The sequence below is a fragment of the Rhyacophila brunnea genome, unplaced genomic scaffold, assembly GCF_057557595.1.
Source record: "Rhyacophila brunnea isolate RB1 unplaced genomic scaffold, BYU_Rbru_1.0 scaffold_1, whole genome shotgun sequence".
Classification (NCBI taxonomy): Eukaryota; Metazoa; Arthropoda; class Insecta; order Trichoptera; family Rhyacophilidae; genus Rhyacophila; species Rhyacophila brunnea.
In genome coordinates this window covers 63,300,511-63,318,278 of record NW_028232751.1, presented here as the reverse complement: position 1 = coordinate 63,318,278, position 17,768 = coordinate 63,300,511, and the positions used below count along the sequence as shown (strand labels likewise).

Here is a 17,768-nt window from a genome sequence, read left to right as displayed (position 1 = left end):
ACCCAATGTTGAAATTTCAACTTTTTTTGAGTGCATTCGTTTGTGCATCGTTAGTGCACGTTTGTGCACGCGTTTATTTCGTTTGTGCACGCACATTAAGGGGGTTATTCGCATTTCAATTTGGGTGACCCAGCTAAATGCTGGATACTTGTGTCACTAAACTTATATTTTTTTCAAAATTTAAATTGTAAGCACTAGTGCGTTGGTAGTTAACGTTAGTGCACGATTCTTTTTTGTCTTTTCATCTGTATTCAGCGCGCTATTTAATTTTTAAGTTTCTATGCAAAACCTGACTGCGTGGGTTTAAAAATATTTATTTTAGTAAAATCTCTTGTCGCATAGCTAATGCGCAATCCTGCATACTTTTTTATTTTTTTTCATATATAGTGCGTGAGTTATTTGATATGAAATATTTGATGAACGTTAAGTAGAACCATCCAACAAACTTTTTTAATTTTTTATTAGGTCATCAATTTGACTATTATTAGCTTACGTTTGTGCACGTGCTTTTTTTGTTTTAGAGATTATATCGTGAGAGATATTAGTTCTCTAAATTCAGTGACTTGATACTTGAACAAATAAATTTGCTTTAAAAAATTTTTGTTAAGTCCATACGATTATGTATATTTATGTAAAATTTTAACACGATTTTTCAAATTTTTATCTTTTATATTAACCTAGAAAATTAATTTTGAGTGGCCGTCAAGTTTTAACACCAAACATTTTTTTCCACATTTTTTAAATGCATACCTTTGAGTAATTTAATTATATGATTTTTCATATATTTTTTATTATTCGAATTTGACTTTCTTCTTCGCGTGAGGATATATTCTACTAATTTATTTTCCCTTTTCTTGTCGTTGGTCATTCCTGTTTTTATTTACTGGTCATACCCGCGCGTAAATTTTTTATGTATGTAATTTGGGATTCTTTTGTCTTCATTATGGATTTGCCTTTTGACAGTTTCAGATGTAGCCTATGATTTGACGTTTCTAATTATCAAAAAAATTATCTTGGACGAACGTTAAGTGATAGTTAAGTGAACGTTAAGTGATCAGTGATTATGGCGCAACATCTGAATTACCGTGAGGAGGATATTCTAAAAGCAATGGACAACAGACGGCGAAGCAGAACTGCTACAGGAGGAAAAGTTCAACGTAGGTACGAGCGTCGATTAAGATGCTAATGTTTGAGGTATCCTCGTTACGTACCTTATTTCAGCAGGGGGACCAGCAAGGAGTGCCACAACGCCCAAAAAACAATTCTTGCCCCTACGGTCGTAGAGTTAGATCTAAATGACAAGTTGCGTCGGTGCGACCACTCGTCATCAGCTAACCATCTGACGAAGAGGACCATCGCGGCCCTCCAGAATGCGATGTTTTCCCATCGGGACAGCTTCTGAAAGCGTATGCAAGGGTTAGTGGATTGGGCAACCAATCCTCAAAAAATCATAACAGCGATGAGCCTGTACCAAAAAATCGAAGGGGGTTTTGGGGACAACACATAATACAATTTGCGAGAACATGACTCAGATCCTTACCGGAAGGATACCTTCACTCGGAAGGCACTATCAAGGATTCCTCCGAGCTTAAAGCCCGGAAGGCCCTCGAACTCAAATTATGGCCGGGGTACTCCCAAGGGGCGACGTCTTGTGGGAAGGGAGTTCTCCATCGGAGGTACGGGCTCCACCAGGGATCCGTACTCTAAGCGAAGGTGACCGCATCTGGACGACCAATAACATTGGGGACCGCCTAAGAGACTTTCGTGGAGTCTGGATGGCGTAGTGTACCACCCCCCCCAAACTTTGGTAAAAAGTTAAAGGCCGTAGCCCGCATACCTTTTGTGCGGATACCACTATTGGTAAGTCCTTCTTTACTTTTACGGAAAGATTTTAAAACGCAACAATCAGCAGAGGTCACTCTCGAGATCGAGGACTTAAAGAACTCAGGGGTTATAGAAGAAGCGGGTCAAACCCCCAGTTTTTCTCTCAACCCTGTTCCTGATCAAGAAAAAAGACGGGGCTCTATGCCCTGTTTTCAACCGAAAGCGTTTGAATGCGTTCCTACAGCCAAAGCCATTCAAACTAATTCACCATTACGAGGTTGCAGCCGTAAACAGAAGACTGGCTAGTAATAATAGATCTAAGCCAGGCGTCCCTCCAGGTACCAATTGCTTCTCAACATCGTCGATTTGTTCGACTAGCCTATCAAGGGGAGCTCCTACAATTCACGTGACTCCCGTTCGTGCTGCCAACCGCTCCGATTATGTTGGCATCCCTGACCAATTGGGTCGCCGAACGCCTACGAAAGAATGGCTGAGAATATTCACTAACCTAGACGACTTCTTAGTAGCCAACCAATACGAGAAACAGTCTCGGTTCAGGTGGAATACAGGATAACCTTCCTACAGTCTTTAGGGTGGTTAATAAATATTAAAAGATCCTGTCTGAACCCAAGCCAACAATGAGGGTCCCTGGACATCACGTAGGACACACACACCAAGCGGAGGTTCCTGTCGCCGGAGAATTGTGTAGCACTCCGTCACCATCTGCTAATGCAGGTACAAAAAGGCAGTTGGTCCCTCAGACCGGCACATATCCAATCCCTTCTGGGGCGACTCAACTTCACATCCTACCTCCACGAGGAAGGTTGTATTGCCGACGGCTACAACGCTCCAGTCATCAATATGGCCGAGGTCCCATCCTCGCTAATTGATGACAATCCCACCACAGGCCCAACAGGACATCATGTGGTGGCCCTAAGCGAAAGGATCCTCAGATTTGACACAACGCGGGTACAAAAAGGCAGTTGGTCCCTCAGGCAGACACATGTTCAATCCCTTCTGGGGCGACTTAACTTCGCATCCTACCTCCACGAGGAAGGTTGCATTGCCGACGGCTACAAAGCTCCAGTCATTAATATTGTCGAGGTCCCATTCTCGCCAATAGACGACAATCCCACCACAGGCCTAACAGGACATCATGTGGTGGCTCCAGGTGATAGGCTCCTCAGAGTTGACACACATCAATCACTTCCTGATGACAGACGCAGCTGACACAGGCTAGGGAGCCCAACTGAATGAACACCACCTATCAGGTACGTGGGAACAAGACCAGTTACCATGGCATGGCATTCCAACAGGAAGGAAATGTTTGCAATTCAATCTCAGGTACAATCAATCATAGGATCAGTTCTGCTTCTGCAGACAGACAACAAAACAGTGGTGCCATACATCAACAACGAGGGCGGCACAAAATCTGTCACCCTCCTAAACCTATGCCGACAGACACTAGTATTTACCAGTCTAGCCAACATCATGTTTACTACATTATACACAACTGCGTGGCAGATCATCTCTCCCGCAGACAACTCATTCCCGAATGGCACCTCATCAACACCGCAACCACCCCCCTGTTTCTGTTCCCGAGGTGGATTTATTCGCAAGCGAAACAGCACATGTCATTGCAACGTATGTGTCACGAGACGTTACAGACAGTGGCGCGCTGTTTCACGACGCCTTCAGCCGAGTGTATGACTTCAGATTGGCGTGAATATTTCCCCCACCAAACTTAATTTCACGAGTCCTAGCGCAACTGAACTCAGAAAAAGGGAAGTACTTACTAGTGGCACCGAGCTGGAAATAATGCTTTTGGGGAGTGGACTTACGAAAAAAGGCGATAGTACCTCCTTATACAATGCCGCACCTACATACGACACTAGTAGGTATGGAGACCAACCGTCCACCTCCAAGGACCCAAGACCTGTTCCTTTAACTATGGCTAATTTCGGGTGGGGTGGAAATAATATCAAATTGAATGGTGGAAGAAAGGGCACTCCTTACTTTCAGATGGCGGCCTTAGACTCTAAAAACTTACAAACCAGCTTGGAACAAATGGAAGACAATGACATGAGTAACAAGAACCTAATGGATCATAATAGCCCTCAACGAATGGAATTGGCCAGATACCTAGGCAACATGCACAACAAAGAGGGTTTGTCGTACAACACCATCCTGGTGCATAAGTCAGCCATAACCACTTTTTGCAAACTGATTATCATTGTAGATATCAGCATCAACGTGGTAGTACAACACAATATGTTACAGGCAATTTCGGTACATAAAACGAAACCCGTCAAACCACCGGTTTGGGATCCAGGACGAGTGGTAGATCATCTTAGGAAAACAACACCGGTGGAGTACAACCTATTCGAAACCTCTCGCAGGACAGCTACCTACTCGGCTGCTTCTCGCATCGGGACGAAGGGTTCATGGCCTCACACTACTAATAGTAGACAATGGATTGGTGGAAAAACGTGACTACATAATTGTATGGCCAATGTTCGGCGCAAATACAAATACCGCCAAACATCGACCCAGTATTATTCTGGCGTAGTGAGTCAACCTTTCACGACAACTACCAGAGAACGATGGATACACCACCATCAGAAGGGGAAAAGAACCCATTAACTTCTCTATTCAACCATATGCATGGAAAGTCACGATGGTCTTTTACCTCGTCAATGAATCATTGTCACATACAGGAATTTGGCATACCCAACACCAGGTGATAACAAACAGATATCTCAAGGACTTCAAAGTCAAATTCGAATAATGAAAGGAGTTTTACCTACCAATAAAACTCTTATTATTCATGTTGACTTTGAAGTCCAGGTAACTTCTACCTGGTTCCTTGAGTCATATCATAATGAAGACAAAAGAATCCCAAATTACATACATAAAAAATTTACGCGCGGGTATGACCAGTAAATAAAAACAGGAACGACCAACGACAAGAAAAGGGAAAATAAATTAGTAGAATATATCCTCACGCGAAGAAGAAAGAGCAAACCCTATCTCAAGGACTTCAAAGTCAACATGAATAATAAGAGTTTTATTGGTAGGTAAAACTCCTTTCATTGTTTTTCCATGTAAATTACGCGAAAAATTCGCATTTTACCATTTTCACTAAGTACCCTGTCAAAATATCCCGAACAAAAACAACCGCATCCGCATGGATGGTCTGGTCAAAAGAGTTTCGCAAAACAGCCAATACGGCTCCTATCTACCTGTTTTCCATTAATACTAATTGATGATAATCAACATCTTCGTGCTTCAATTTGGAAAGCACCTGTATATATTTTTATTGGTGCGTCGTCAAAATATACTTTGCAAAGCCATTCGCAACAGTTATAGCTGTCACCAAAAACTGTTTTCATCACTCCAATGTCACAATATAATAATATTATACTATTTATTGTTATTTATCTTACAAATTATTGATGGCTTTCACTGTATCTTTAGACCTCGTGCGTTCATAAATGTTTCGTTATGCATTAATTTATGACGAGCAAGCTTTATATCCAACGCTAGTTACTTTAAAAATCCCAATTTTAAGTACGTTTAATAATAAGACAACCAATAAACAAAATTATAAGTAGTTATTATCCACCTTATCGTTTCGATTGACAACGTATGAATCATGTATAATTAATAGTTATTAAATATTTGTATTTTGTCATATATTGTCTATGATTATATGTATACGTTTGTTGTCGTTGCCTACAGCGTTGCCATGTCTACTGAAATTTCAGTAGATCTACTGATATTTTTTGCCAATATACTGAATTTTTGATTTTTTTTCGAAATTCATGAAATCTACTGATATTTGGCTATTTCCCATATTTTTAAGTCAACGATGGTGAATTTATTAATAAAGTTGACAAGATTTACGCACGCCTTTGTTGATTTGGATACACGCTTCTAAATTAACAAAGGATGCATTGTTACGCTACCCAATACCGGCATTTTAACCCACTGAAATCATCATTGCTTAGAAAATAATAAATTAATACCTACCTATTATTATTTATTACGTAAAACGTCACACCATAACGTAACATGACTCAATAATCATTATATTTTAATGCTATGCTATGTGTGACCAGCAAAAATAAAATTTAATGGGGATGAACAATTGCATCATTGTTAAGTGATAAGCTGATAAGAAGGAAACCGAAGAACAAGAGACATTATTCAAACATTTCAATCATTGTTAGTACAAAGGGTTTTTGTCCACAAATATTTTTTTTAGAACGCAAAAAAACTTTTTTCTTCTGGTTTCAAATATTTTTCTTATGCACGTAAGTTCGAATGATTGATACTTTTTGGATCCGGCTCAGGTACATAAAGTAAATTTGAACATTTAATTTGGTTAGGTATTAATTACTGAATAGCAATTTAAAATTTTAGGTCAGGTTTCTCAAGAACCTTTCAGCAAGTAAAGGTGAATGTACATAATTATATGATATAACAATTTATAAGTCTTCCGATTAGTGAGAGCGCCACATGCTGATTTTGATAGGTATATCATTCAATATTTTTTATACTGTGGTGAGCTTAGTACTAAATTCGAAAACCGGACAATTTATGGTGGCATATCTATAACTAAAACTTTCTCATGATATTTAGAATGAAAATAAAACTGAATAAAACATCGCGAATGGAGAGATTTCCTTTCTATAACTAGGAATTATTTTAATTACACCAAATAATGGGATCTCGAAACTCGAACAAGGAACAACTGGGTACCTACCTAGTACCTACTTTTTATAGTTTTGTTTTCATCAGATTGTTTAGAGTTTAGACAGTCGAAAATGGTTTCTACTGTGCCCTTAATTTTCATCAGTTTTATTCTAGCATTCTCCGATAGCAGCAGTTATAGCAATATTAAAATTATTAATACAAGTTCGTTAATATTGATACCTATTATTTTTGAACTTCTTAAAATATTTTTCGTGATTCATTTGTTATTCAGAAAACATTTTAAATTGTCCTTAGTAGTAATCGTGAAACCAGTGATATAAAAATAACTAGGTGCCTACTTAAGTGTAGTGATAAATCGTATTATAAACTAACATTATTTTGTGTAGAAAACAATAATAACGAAAACAAACAATAAATAAAACAATAAATAGATGGTGATGAATAGTTTTATTATTGTTATTTTATTTCATAATTATTATTACAAGACCATAATATTCTAAAGTAGCATCAAGGTCGTTTGTTATCTGCACAAGGTGAGTTCTTTCCTTATTTTTAAATCATACCTATCTGATATACTTATTGCATTTTCTAAAATCTACTAATATTTGTGTTTTCCATAATATTTGTGAGTAAATTCATGATTATGTTAATAGTAAACTTGACATGATTAATGCACTGAAATGAAATGAAATGCAATGAAAATTTGGAAAATAAGTTTGCAATGGAATATTTCTTGAAGCCCTCGCTAATTATTTTTGAACTTTCTGAATTTTTTCTAAAAAAAACGAGACGTTAATTACCTTACGCGGTATTTTACTCTAAAAAAACGAGACGTTAATTACTTTACGTGTAATCTTTTGAAAATCCAGAAAAGAATTGGTCATTCAATGAGTTGGTATTCAGAATCTGAAATCTACTGATATTTTGTCAAATCTACTGAATTTTTTTGTCACATTCTACTGAAATTTTAAATTTTGACTTGGCAACACTGGTTGCCTATCATACGTCAAAATCTTCTGTCACATGTGATGCGCCTTTCAGGTTTAGGGTACTGGAAATACTATTTAATACAAGTTTATCCGTCTATTTACCACATCCCTGCTTAAGCAGTTATAGTGGATAATTATTGTTCTCCCTAGAATTTTCCCAGCACCTAGTAACTACATTGAAGTATTCTATGGTAACAATGTCACGATACCGTCGATATTTTTTTCATTTCCTAATACCCATCATTTTCTACACACCCAGTGCCGTGGTCAATATTGATGGATGAGCCATAATGCACCAGCACCTATGCCACATACGCTCCTTGAAAATAACTAGGATGCCATCTGAACTGAGAGAATCATACTCTGTTTAACACTGTCATGAGACTTGTAGCTCTATAGCACACCGGTGCGCCGCTAGACGGTAGGTGTGTCGCGGTGCATTGCTTGCAAAAAAACAAATAATTTTGTATATTATACGATAATTACTTAATAACCAAATTTGCGTACATATAAAAATATATGTTCGCTAATATATTTTAGCACATGCATGAACTTAATAAAACAATGCAAAGTCAGAATGAAAATATATTGACGTGCTCTGATAAACTAGGAGTTAAGACAAGGATCTCTACAAATGTATCAAAGGACCTACCAGACCACCATTAAAAACAAGCAATTAATTTTGGATCCGTCTCAAAAACAATTAACTTTGCAGCAAAAGAAATTTCATCATTACATTCATACAATCAATACGACTGGATTCGAAACCCTTTCGCAACCAATGCCGAAAATTCTATAGAAGCGCTTTCGTTGAAGTTGAATTGAGAAACGATGGGACTCTAAAAACTAAATTTTGCAGATGTTCTATTGGCTATTTTCTGGATTTTGGTTAAAAAAGAATATTCTTGGATTTCCGACAAGGAGTAAGATAAACACAAATTACAAATTTGCTCACATATTAAAAATAATTGACTGCAGCGCTATTTTACTACGCTGGTATTAATAATTTAAAACATTCGATTGTAGGTTACAATAATTATTTATTATTATTGTGTCAATATTCGACAAACAAATATTCTTAACCAGACAACTAACCATAATTCAAGTGGATGTATTAATAAATACAAACATTCAATACCATTAATTTTACCTCAAACACCATTTTAAAAACTCTATTTTAGGGTATCACACTGTCTTTAACCTTAGCGATAGGTAGGGGGGGCAAATATCCTAGTCTGGGGTCCCCCTTCAGGATGTGGGGTCCATGTTTTGGTGTACAAATTGTTTAACATGCGGTGTGTCACTGTCTTCTGTGAAGACCTGTGGTGTGTCGTGGAGAAAAGGTTGCGGGGCACTGATTTACATACCGGTGCAAGTCAGTTTACAGAAAGCCAGGCGGGAACCGCGCCAATTTTTATTGCTGCTTTTGGCAAAATTCATGAATACAAAAATGAAAACCTAACCTAACAAATAATCCAGTAGGTATATCAGCTATTTTCAAAATTTGTTTGCCGCTGGCTTCCTATAAACCGACAAGAACAATATACCTACCTACTTGCACTGTTTGAAAACACCTCAGAAACATTGGTACTTAAAAAAATATGACACCTGACAGAATTCGAACCTGTATACATTGAATTCTGGCCGATGCGCTTTACCAATTTAGTCACCAGTATTATATCCAATTACGGAATAACTAGCCGTAATGTGACTGAAGCTTTTTACAAATTATGCTAGTATTGTTGACCTTTGCGGCTTGGTAAGAATACAATGGGACTCAGCTTCCAGCGGTTCCATTAATCGAGCAGATATGTTTTAAAATTGTGTTTTATGTTCATAAAGAATGTCACCCTCACAAATATTGTGATATAGTATATTCTATAAGATCCCTTTAGAGCATGGTGTGTAAAATTCCCACCTCCGCTCCCGTTATGTATATGCAGCCACGTCATACGCGGCCGGCTAACATAACCCTTACGTGTGCCAGATCAAAGAATTTAAGCCCTCATTTTGTCCCGAGCAGAGCCGCACGAGACTGGTGGTGCAACCTTGCACCGAAGTGCGAATGCATGATGTTAATTTATATGGCAACTATCAGAGTGACTCTAGTTTGAAGAGTCGCAAGGGGAGTCGAGAGTGTCCCGCCCCCGTACAGTGTGGACTCCTCCAAAAGTGCAATTAGTAATATTATCAAGGCCTGAACAAAAACGATGCATGAGTGCGAGTGGGAAAGTATTCGGCACCCTTATAATCTCTGCGACACGATAAAAGGTCTACATATGTTTGAGTTAGTTTCCAAAAGTATCGCCGACAAATTGTGATAAATCGCTTCACGTAGCGTCGTAGCTCGTGTTGCTAAATTGCTATTTTTTGTGTTAAACATAGTCATTGGTAAATATTTTTAGTTATTTAAGCAGGAAAGATGGTTTTATGTGTTGTATTAAAATATGGTAGCCGTACTGATAAGCAAAAAGATGGTATTACGCTTCATAGGTAAGTTGATACATGTTCGTGATAATTTATTTGTATATTATTATAGAAAATTATATTTTAATTCTGAGCGTCTAGTGCGAGCACTACCGAAATGGTCTATGGTCTCGAACATTTGTAGACGAATGCGTTCGCTCACCCACAAACCAAACGCATGGCACGCAGCTTCATTTAGCAATGCAACGGGTGGCGTCTAGATGTATCTATAGTCTATGAATATTATGCTCTCTGCGAATATAATAATATTTTATAACAGCTGAGCAAAGGAAAGGGTGAAAAAATGAAATTCAACATTTATCATAAAACATCAATTATTTATTAAAATACTTTAAACTACCTTTCTATTAACAATCATCAATCCAAGAGGTACTTAACTGGGTGGTCGACTTAAACTTAAAAATGTAAGGAGGTGTAACGTGTAATTTCTTTGCTTGGTCTAAATGTATTACAATAAATCATCAATGTTATAAAGGAAAAATCATGAAATTTATGATACAAAAATTAATCAATTTTCTGTGGGTAGGTAGTTACATAGGTAAGTATTGAAAGTAATAAACTTCTGTGACCAATCAAAACGTGGGCGGACATTCTTCTCAGGATGAGCACCATGGTGTAGAGTAGAGAGCCGTTACAAGGCCCAACTCGTCTGGCTCGTAGCAAAGCTATATTGGCTTCCTGGAGTCGATTCGCATACGACACAGCTCGGGCCATGTAAATCAAATCATCCACATTATGGTGAGCGTGGAATTTGTTCAAACAATTCTCATACTGCAAACAAAAAAGCATTGATAAGATTAAGCAAACGTGTACAGAAATAAACAGAATATTACTTAAAATATTTGCTGTATAAACGTATACTACGTAGTCAACAATTTATTGTTTTTACAATTCATTGATTGTTTAACCATAAGATGGCTGTGCAGCACATTCAATAGAAAGCCTTGGGGCATAGATAGCAGTGGTGAAGGGTGGAGGTAGGCTGTTAAGAACTGCCATAAATAGTGCACATTAAACTTTGTCAGTCATGCATATTTTTTTCATTGAAATAAGACAACTTACAGATGGTGTTGGGTTAGTTTTTAAAATTCAATTAAACCCTGCGAAAACAAGTCTTTTACAGATTAACATCCACATAGACTTTTTTGGAATACACTTTTTTTATCCCAAATTGCTCCATGAGATTTAGTCGATCACCCTTGTCATATAGATACACATATTTCGGACCATGAATTGGATCTACAATATGGCTGCTGCTCGCTATAAAGACGTGCTTGGTGAATTGTGTGAATCTCTAAACTGTTTTACAAGTTTCACAATGCAGATAATAAACACCTTTCTCTGAAGTGTATATTGATCTATCTAGTATCAACGATGAAACAAAGACAGATGACAAAATGACTAAGATGGTTATACATAATTATTATATCTTTAAAAATGAAAGTTTATGTCTTGTATATTAATAAAAAATGGGATGATATAACTGCAAATCAGACTGCTCTAATTAAATCCAAGCTTCGATGTCATCTGGGAATTGATCAGTGACTTTCTTGAGATGTGCACGAGCTACATCTCGTTAAGATTGAAAGGTAGATTTAGCGTATAGTGATCCAAGAATTTTTATTATCTCGTAGTTGTTTGGTTGAGCCTTTATGACATTTTTGAAACATTGGGAGGCCCAGTGAAGGAATAATTGTTGAATACAATAAAACAACTTAATATATTTATAAGTACATTTGCTTTGCATGAATTATTTAAATTCGCCCACCATACAGTATTAACAATAATAATTACAACATTATAATAATATAGACTAGAACATAAATTTCAGTCCTCATACTTGATAAAAAAATAAGAAAAAACTCGGCAATAAAGTTGGATGGCAAAATTAAAAAGTGGTCACGATCCTCAGCCATGAGTGAACGACCAAGAAGAAGGATGTATGTGGCAGTAAAGAATTATGGACCGAGAAAAATGGAGGAAGCTAAGGGAGGCCTTCATCCAACTGTAGATCGACCCCGGCTGATGATGATGACTTGATAAAAAGCTTAGTGCCCATACGCACTTGCGGCAGGCCGCATCGCGGCTAGCCGCATATCGTTTTTTGTATGCCGGCTAGCCGCAGCGGCCTGTCACAAGTGCGTATGGGTGAACAAAACAATTATTGTAAAGCAATTTTCTTAAGTGGTGAATACCAGGTCATATTCTATTATATACAAATTTTGATTCATAGATAGCATAAGGATCTCTTCGAATTTTCGTACTGACATACTAGTACTTTTTAATAGTTTAAATTAAATTATAGCTTCTTCAAGATGTTACACAAGATTTAACAATGAAACATTCATCAATCTTCCATACATAACTCGAAACAGGTTCAGAAACAAACCTAATTGATAAAAATGTTAGAACATGACATGGGAATCAACCCTAGATTTATCGCATGCCAGCTGAGTCAGCTTGAGAAGATCCAAGATTTTTCGAATGGGTATTTTACTGAGGCTGTTCCAAGTTAACTATTTTCAATGAAGACTGTTACATTCTTAAATCACGTGTATTATTTAGGAATATCAACTGTTAAGCTGTGGACCCAATAGGTTGAGCAAACGATTCTCTTCGAGACCTCTTCATGAGGCAGCCGAGATCCACATCGGATTGTAGGGCCAGTAAAAAATATATTTTTAACTGTACGCCTATACAAATATGATATAAAATATACATACATTCTCTGAATCCCCTCGATAAAATGATATACATCTGCTCGAGGCCAAAGTGCGGCAGGACAAATGCAGAAAGTGCAAACTGCGTAGCCTGGTCGCGGTTTCTCGTGCAAGTTAGTAACAGTTCTCCGCACACAATCCCCGATTCTCTGTGTTGTTATTGGACTTGGATTGTAACCCTGAAAACAAATTACAAGACAACTGAATGAACTGAACTGAGAAAAATTTTCACCCTGCTGAATTAAGCGGATAGACAAGATTCTTGAATTACTATTATGATTACTAGATAGATGGAGCAATGAGATCTTTTTAAAATTTATGTAGAAAGGATTTTATTCTTTTCGTCATAAATTTCATTTCATACTCATGTGATATATGAAATTTATATCATAATATTTACATTAAGTATGTAATTTTATTAATCAGACATAATTATAGGTTCATATAATTTCTTCATGTTTTCTTTACAGACTTAACGGCCCACATGCTCAGCATAGGTAAAAATGGAGCTTTTATGGTATTCTTTTTCTTTTTTCTTTCGACCATGTCCGATCCTAATAGGATCATATGGGCCTCCACAGAGTAGAGGTTTGTATTGACAGATTTTGTTTTTAGGAGAAATGGATGTCAGCCATTTGCTCAACCTATTAGGTATATTCAGAGCATAATCCTGGACATTCTTTAAACGTTTTAGATAATCTATTTATATAATTTTGAAGCCTTATTATCCTTTATATTTATTTTAAACATTTGATGACTGCATAAAGTATTTTTATTACATAAAATAGTATTTTTTAAACTTTTCGCTCTAATGTTTTAGAATATAGTCATATTTCGGTACATCCATGTGCAGTGGTATTAATATTTTTTAGATTCATTATTTTTTAAACGCATTTACAAAACCATTAGTAAAATTAATGTTAACATTATATAGTGACATATTTACGATAAAAAAATATATTTAATAATCTTTGTGATCCCAAATTTAACAAAAATTAGGCATTTTATTATTAAAAAATTGGCACGATTAACACATTTGAAGATAATTCTAAAGATACTAATTATAAGCTATGTCTTTGACCATTCAAATGTGATAAACATTCTACGAATAATGTTTGCTTTATAATAATTATTGACCTAAGAATAAGGTACTATTTTTTGAAATACGCCATATTTATTGGCATTTCCCAGTGGTTAAGCTACAACATACGGCCGTAGCCATAAATTGACAAATGAAGTAGGGAGTAAGATCATGGTAATGCCCGTGTTTGAACGTGTACCGATTTAAAAAAAAAAAAAAAATCGGTTAGGTTAGATTATGGTTCTACGGTCGTATGTTGTGGCTTAGTGATACACCCCTGTTACAGGCGGGCTTCTCCCGGTGTAAAATAATCATTTAGTAGCTCAAGTCGAAACGTAACCCTGACCTCTAGAAACGGCTTCATAAAACATCTAATCTGATTCCTTGCTCAACCACGTAAGTATTTTTTAATTTAAAAAGTATAAATGATGATGGATGAAAGCGATCATTTTAAGACTAAATATAAGTATTTAAATATATTAAATTTTGCCGCGCATTGTGCATGAAATCCTCGCGCGCCGGCGCCAGGGTCAGGCTCGTGATTCGCCGAATCAAAGATCACGCGATAAAATTTGGCCAATCACGAGAGTCCTTTTTGCTGGATGGCGTCGGTACGAGGAATTTAAAAAGAAAAAGAAAGAAAAATTAGTGAGCGTCCGGTTTTAGAACGATACGGACTGACGACTGTAACTGTAAAAAACTACAAAATAACCTTGTCAAACTCAAGATTAAAATATATACCTAATACCAAGTTACACACAAGAAAGTCTTAGTGTTTTATTTAACCACAAACACCAATATATCGTTCCTTTTTTTTGTGAATCCGGGGTTCGATGGACTCCTGAGCTAGCCGCTGGAACCCCGGGGATCTCAATGGCGCCCAAGCAACATGAGGCTCGGAAAACGCATGGTTTTCCCGACATCACACCCTGCTCAGCTCTAAAAATCTAATTAAAGTGTTCTACATCTAGACCATAGAACAACTGGTAACTATCGAGTTCCAGGCGCCTGAAATACCTAGGACCATGTACCAGGGAAACCAAGGACATGGCCATGAGCGCCCTAGAACTCCTGGAAATGTGAGGCCAGGCGGGTGGCACAACAATGCCACCTGCACGAAATGGTACGGAGTATCCGACCGGAAGTAAAATGGAAGAAGAAGAGAGACATGGAGGAGGCGCCGCGAGCTGGTGGTCATCTTGGAGCAAGAAGAAGACACTGGATCCTGTGGATGCCCCCCTACCGTGGATCTTCGAAGGAGCGGGTGCAAAAGACGTGAATTTAGTGGAAATAGTGAATGTTTAAGTGTGAACTCTCGTCAAGCACAAACTAAGTTTTATTATTAGTATATAAAGGATGCATCAAACGCAAAGCAAAGTTGATTTAGAATAATTTTAGATACCTACGTAATGAAATGCCGTCCGCAAAAGTAACAAAAAAAAAAATACACGCCTTCGATTCGTACAACGGCCAGTGGCGTGGAGTAAATGTAAATCCGCGCGGTAAAAGAGTACGTCGACGCTCGGAAATATTAAATTCAAAACCAATTATAACGCCACGTCGGTAAGACGAAATACAACGAATCAACTTTGCTCGGCGAGCTGATTAGTTATAAGAAATATTGTTTAAAAATATATATAAACATATATAATAATGTGTGAAAGGATGTACGTTTGTGAAAGTATTCGTAACTATTTCTTTCGGAGTCGACACTGGCGAGATTACCAAAGAATCCTCAAATCTAAAATAAATGATAACGCCTCGCATATCATTATAAAAAAAAATATAAATACAGTATTATAATACCCTTCAGGACTTTTATAATTTTTGTTTAATACTGAAAAAGAAATAGATGATATGTATTGTAATAATCGTGTGAACAAAAAGCGAAGCTGCCAACGTTCATTATTAAATAATGTGAAAAATAAATGTTAATAATAAAACGTGAGAGGCCCCGCAAATCGGTGCGGCGCGCCTTTGGCGAGAAGGAATCGGATGACATGTCGACTAAACGCGATAACGCCGGGATCGGGAGCGAAAAACATAAAAAACCGTCTGGACTAGAAACTTTGAGACGCGCGGCAGAAAATCGAGTCGCATACGCGCGTAAAACGAAATAACAATTTTTTTAAATAAAACGGGTTTTGCTAGTAAATAAATATAATGAGAGGGTGGAATATTTCAATTTTTAATATCAATGTGATTTATACAGTCAATACAATGTTGCAAAATAACTATGGGTATTAGGGTAAAATATTAAAAGTGATAGTAAGTACCATAAGTACAATGGGAAGATTTTATATAAAATTAGTAGCTATTTAATGTATGGGGTAGGAGTAATAATTAATAAAGTAAATTCGAATAAATTTAAAGTACAGGAAGTCTAATGAACGAATAAATGACTAAAGAAAGAAAAAGAATAAATACAGATGAAGACAATTTGGAAGCACAAAGAGAGCCACCTCTCGAAGTAAGCGCATCCAAAGGCAGCGTAGCCGAAAATTCATGATACCAAAGCTTGATGGAGTGGAGAGTGCGCACTCTCCTTTCTCGCGCAGGTTCATGGAGAGACTAGGGACGTGACGCCTGAAAGATATCGTGAAACAACAAGAGGTACCTCCGAAGTGTAACCATCTATAAAAAAAAGGAAAGGGAAAAGGATACTTATTGTGAAAATTCATCCTAGTACCTGTGAGAAAGCCGTGCCGCCGTCAACGAGCCTGGCCGTTGTACCGCTATACGATGCCTTGCCCGCAGTAATAGGAACAGATGGAGACACAGTACCTGTCCATCTATGAGGTGATACTCCAGAGACCAGCAGATCAGTGGAAAACTTTCCACAGAAAGATATCCGCTGCTCGGAACGAGCCTGGCTCAATAGTAACGCCACTACCACGCCCTGGTTGCAAAGGCAGACGACGCCAAACGAGATACGCTCCTATTGCACCAGAAGAAGAAAAACGTAACACAAAATAATAATTCCGAACGAGGGCCAAACGTCTACAAATGTAGCCTCTCGGAATACAAAAAAAATGGACAGCCCAAGAGTCGAAGACTATAGCTCCACGACCCCTCCGCTGACTAGTATAAAAGAACGAGAAGAATAACAAAACCATTACGAAAACAAAATAAACGCACGACATTACAGGAGAAAAATAAAATAATAATAAATTAAGACAAATGATAATAAGAAAGGAAAATAAATCAAACTCTGACTTATTCAGGAGCATTGCTTTGAGTAGGAAAATAGTAATTAAAATAAATATAGAAACAATACGTAAAGTTAGTTGTTTTTTTTTTTTTGTTAGAATAGTTAGATTGTAGTTGAATTTTTTTTATATAAACTGTTATCATGCCATGTATTTAACGGATGAACAAGGAATTGGATGGGTGGCCGATGAGATCAGGGCGTACCTTTCGACTTTAATCCAGATGGGGCGAATGATACACCCCTGTTACAGGCGGGCTTCTCCCGGTGTAAAATAATCATTTAGTAGCTCAAGTCGAAACGTAACCCTGACCTCTAGAAACGGCTTCATAAAACATCTAATCTGATTCCTTGCTCAACCACGTAAGTATTTTTTAATTTAAAAAGTATAAATGATGATGGATGAAAGCGATAATTTTAAGACTAAATATAAGTATTTAAATATATTAAATTTTGCCGCGCATTGTGCATGAAATCCTCGCGCGCCGGCGCCAGGGTCAGGCTCGTGATTCGCCGAATCAAAGATCACGCGATAAAATTTGGCCAATCACGAGAGTCCTTTTTGCTGGATGGCGTCGGTACGAGGAATTTAAAAAGAAAAAGAAAGAAAAATTAGTGAGCGTCCGGTTTTAGAACGATACGGACTGACGACTGTAACTGTAAAAAACTACAAAATAACCTTGTCAAACTCAAGATTAAAATATATACCTAATACCAAGTTACACACAAGAAAGTCTTAG

General features: G+C 37.2%; 1 long non-coding RNA gene across 1 annotated transcript in view; it reads left to right on the top strand.

The window, feature by feature from the left end:
* LOC147080068 (uncharacterized) overlaps nucleotides 1-15,245 on the top strand; it is a 64,423-nt gene extending 49,178 nt beyond the window's left edge. Inside the window, exon 2 of the long non-coding RNA XR_015070766.1 lies at nucleotides 14,470-15,245. This is a non-coding gene — a long non-coding RNA (uncharacterized LOC147080068). The remainder of the gene's footprint in view (nucleotides 1-14,469) is intronic.
* The last annotated feature ends 2,523 nt before the right edge of the window (nucleotides 15,246-17,768 follow it).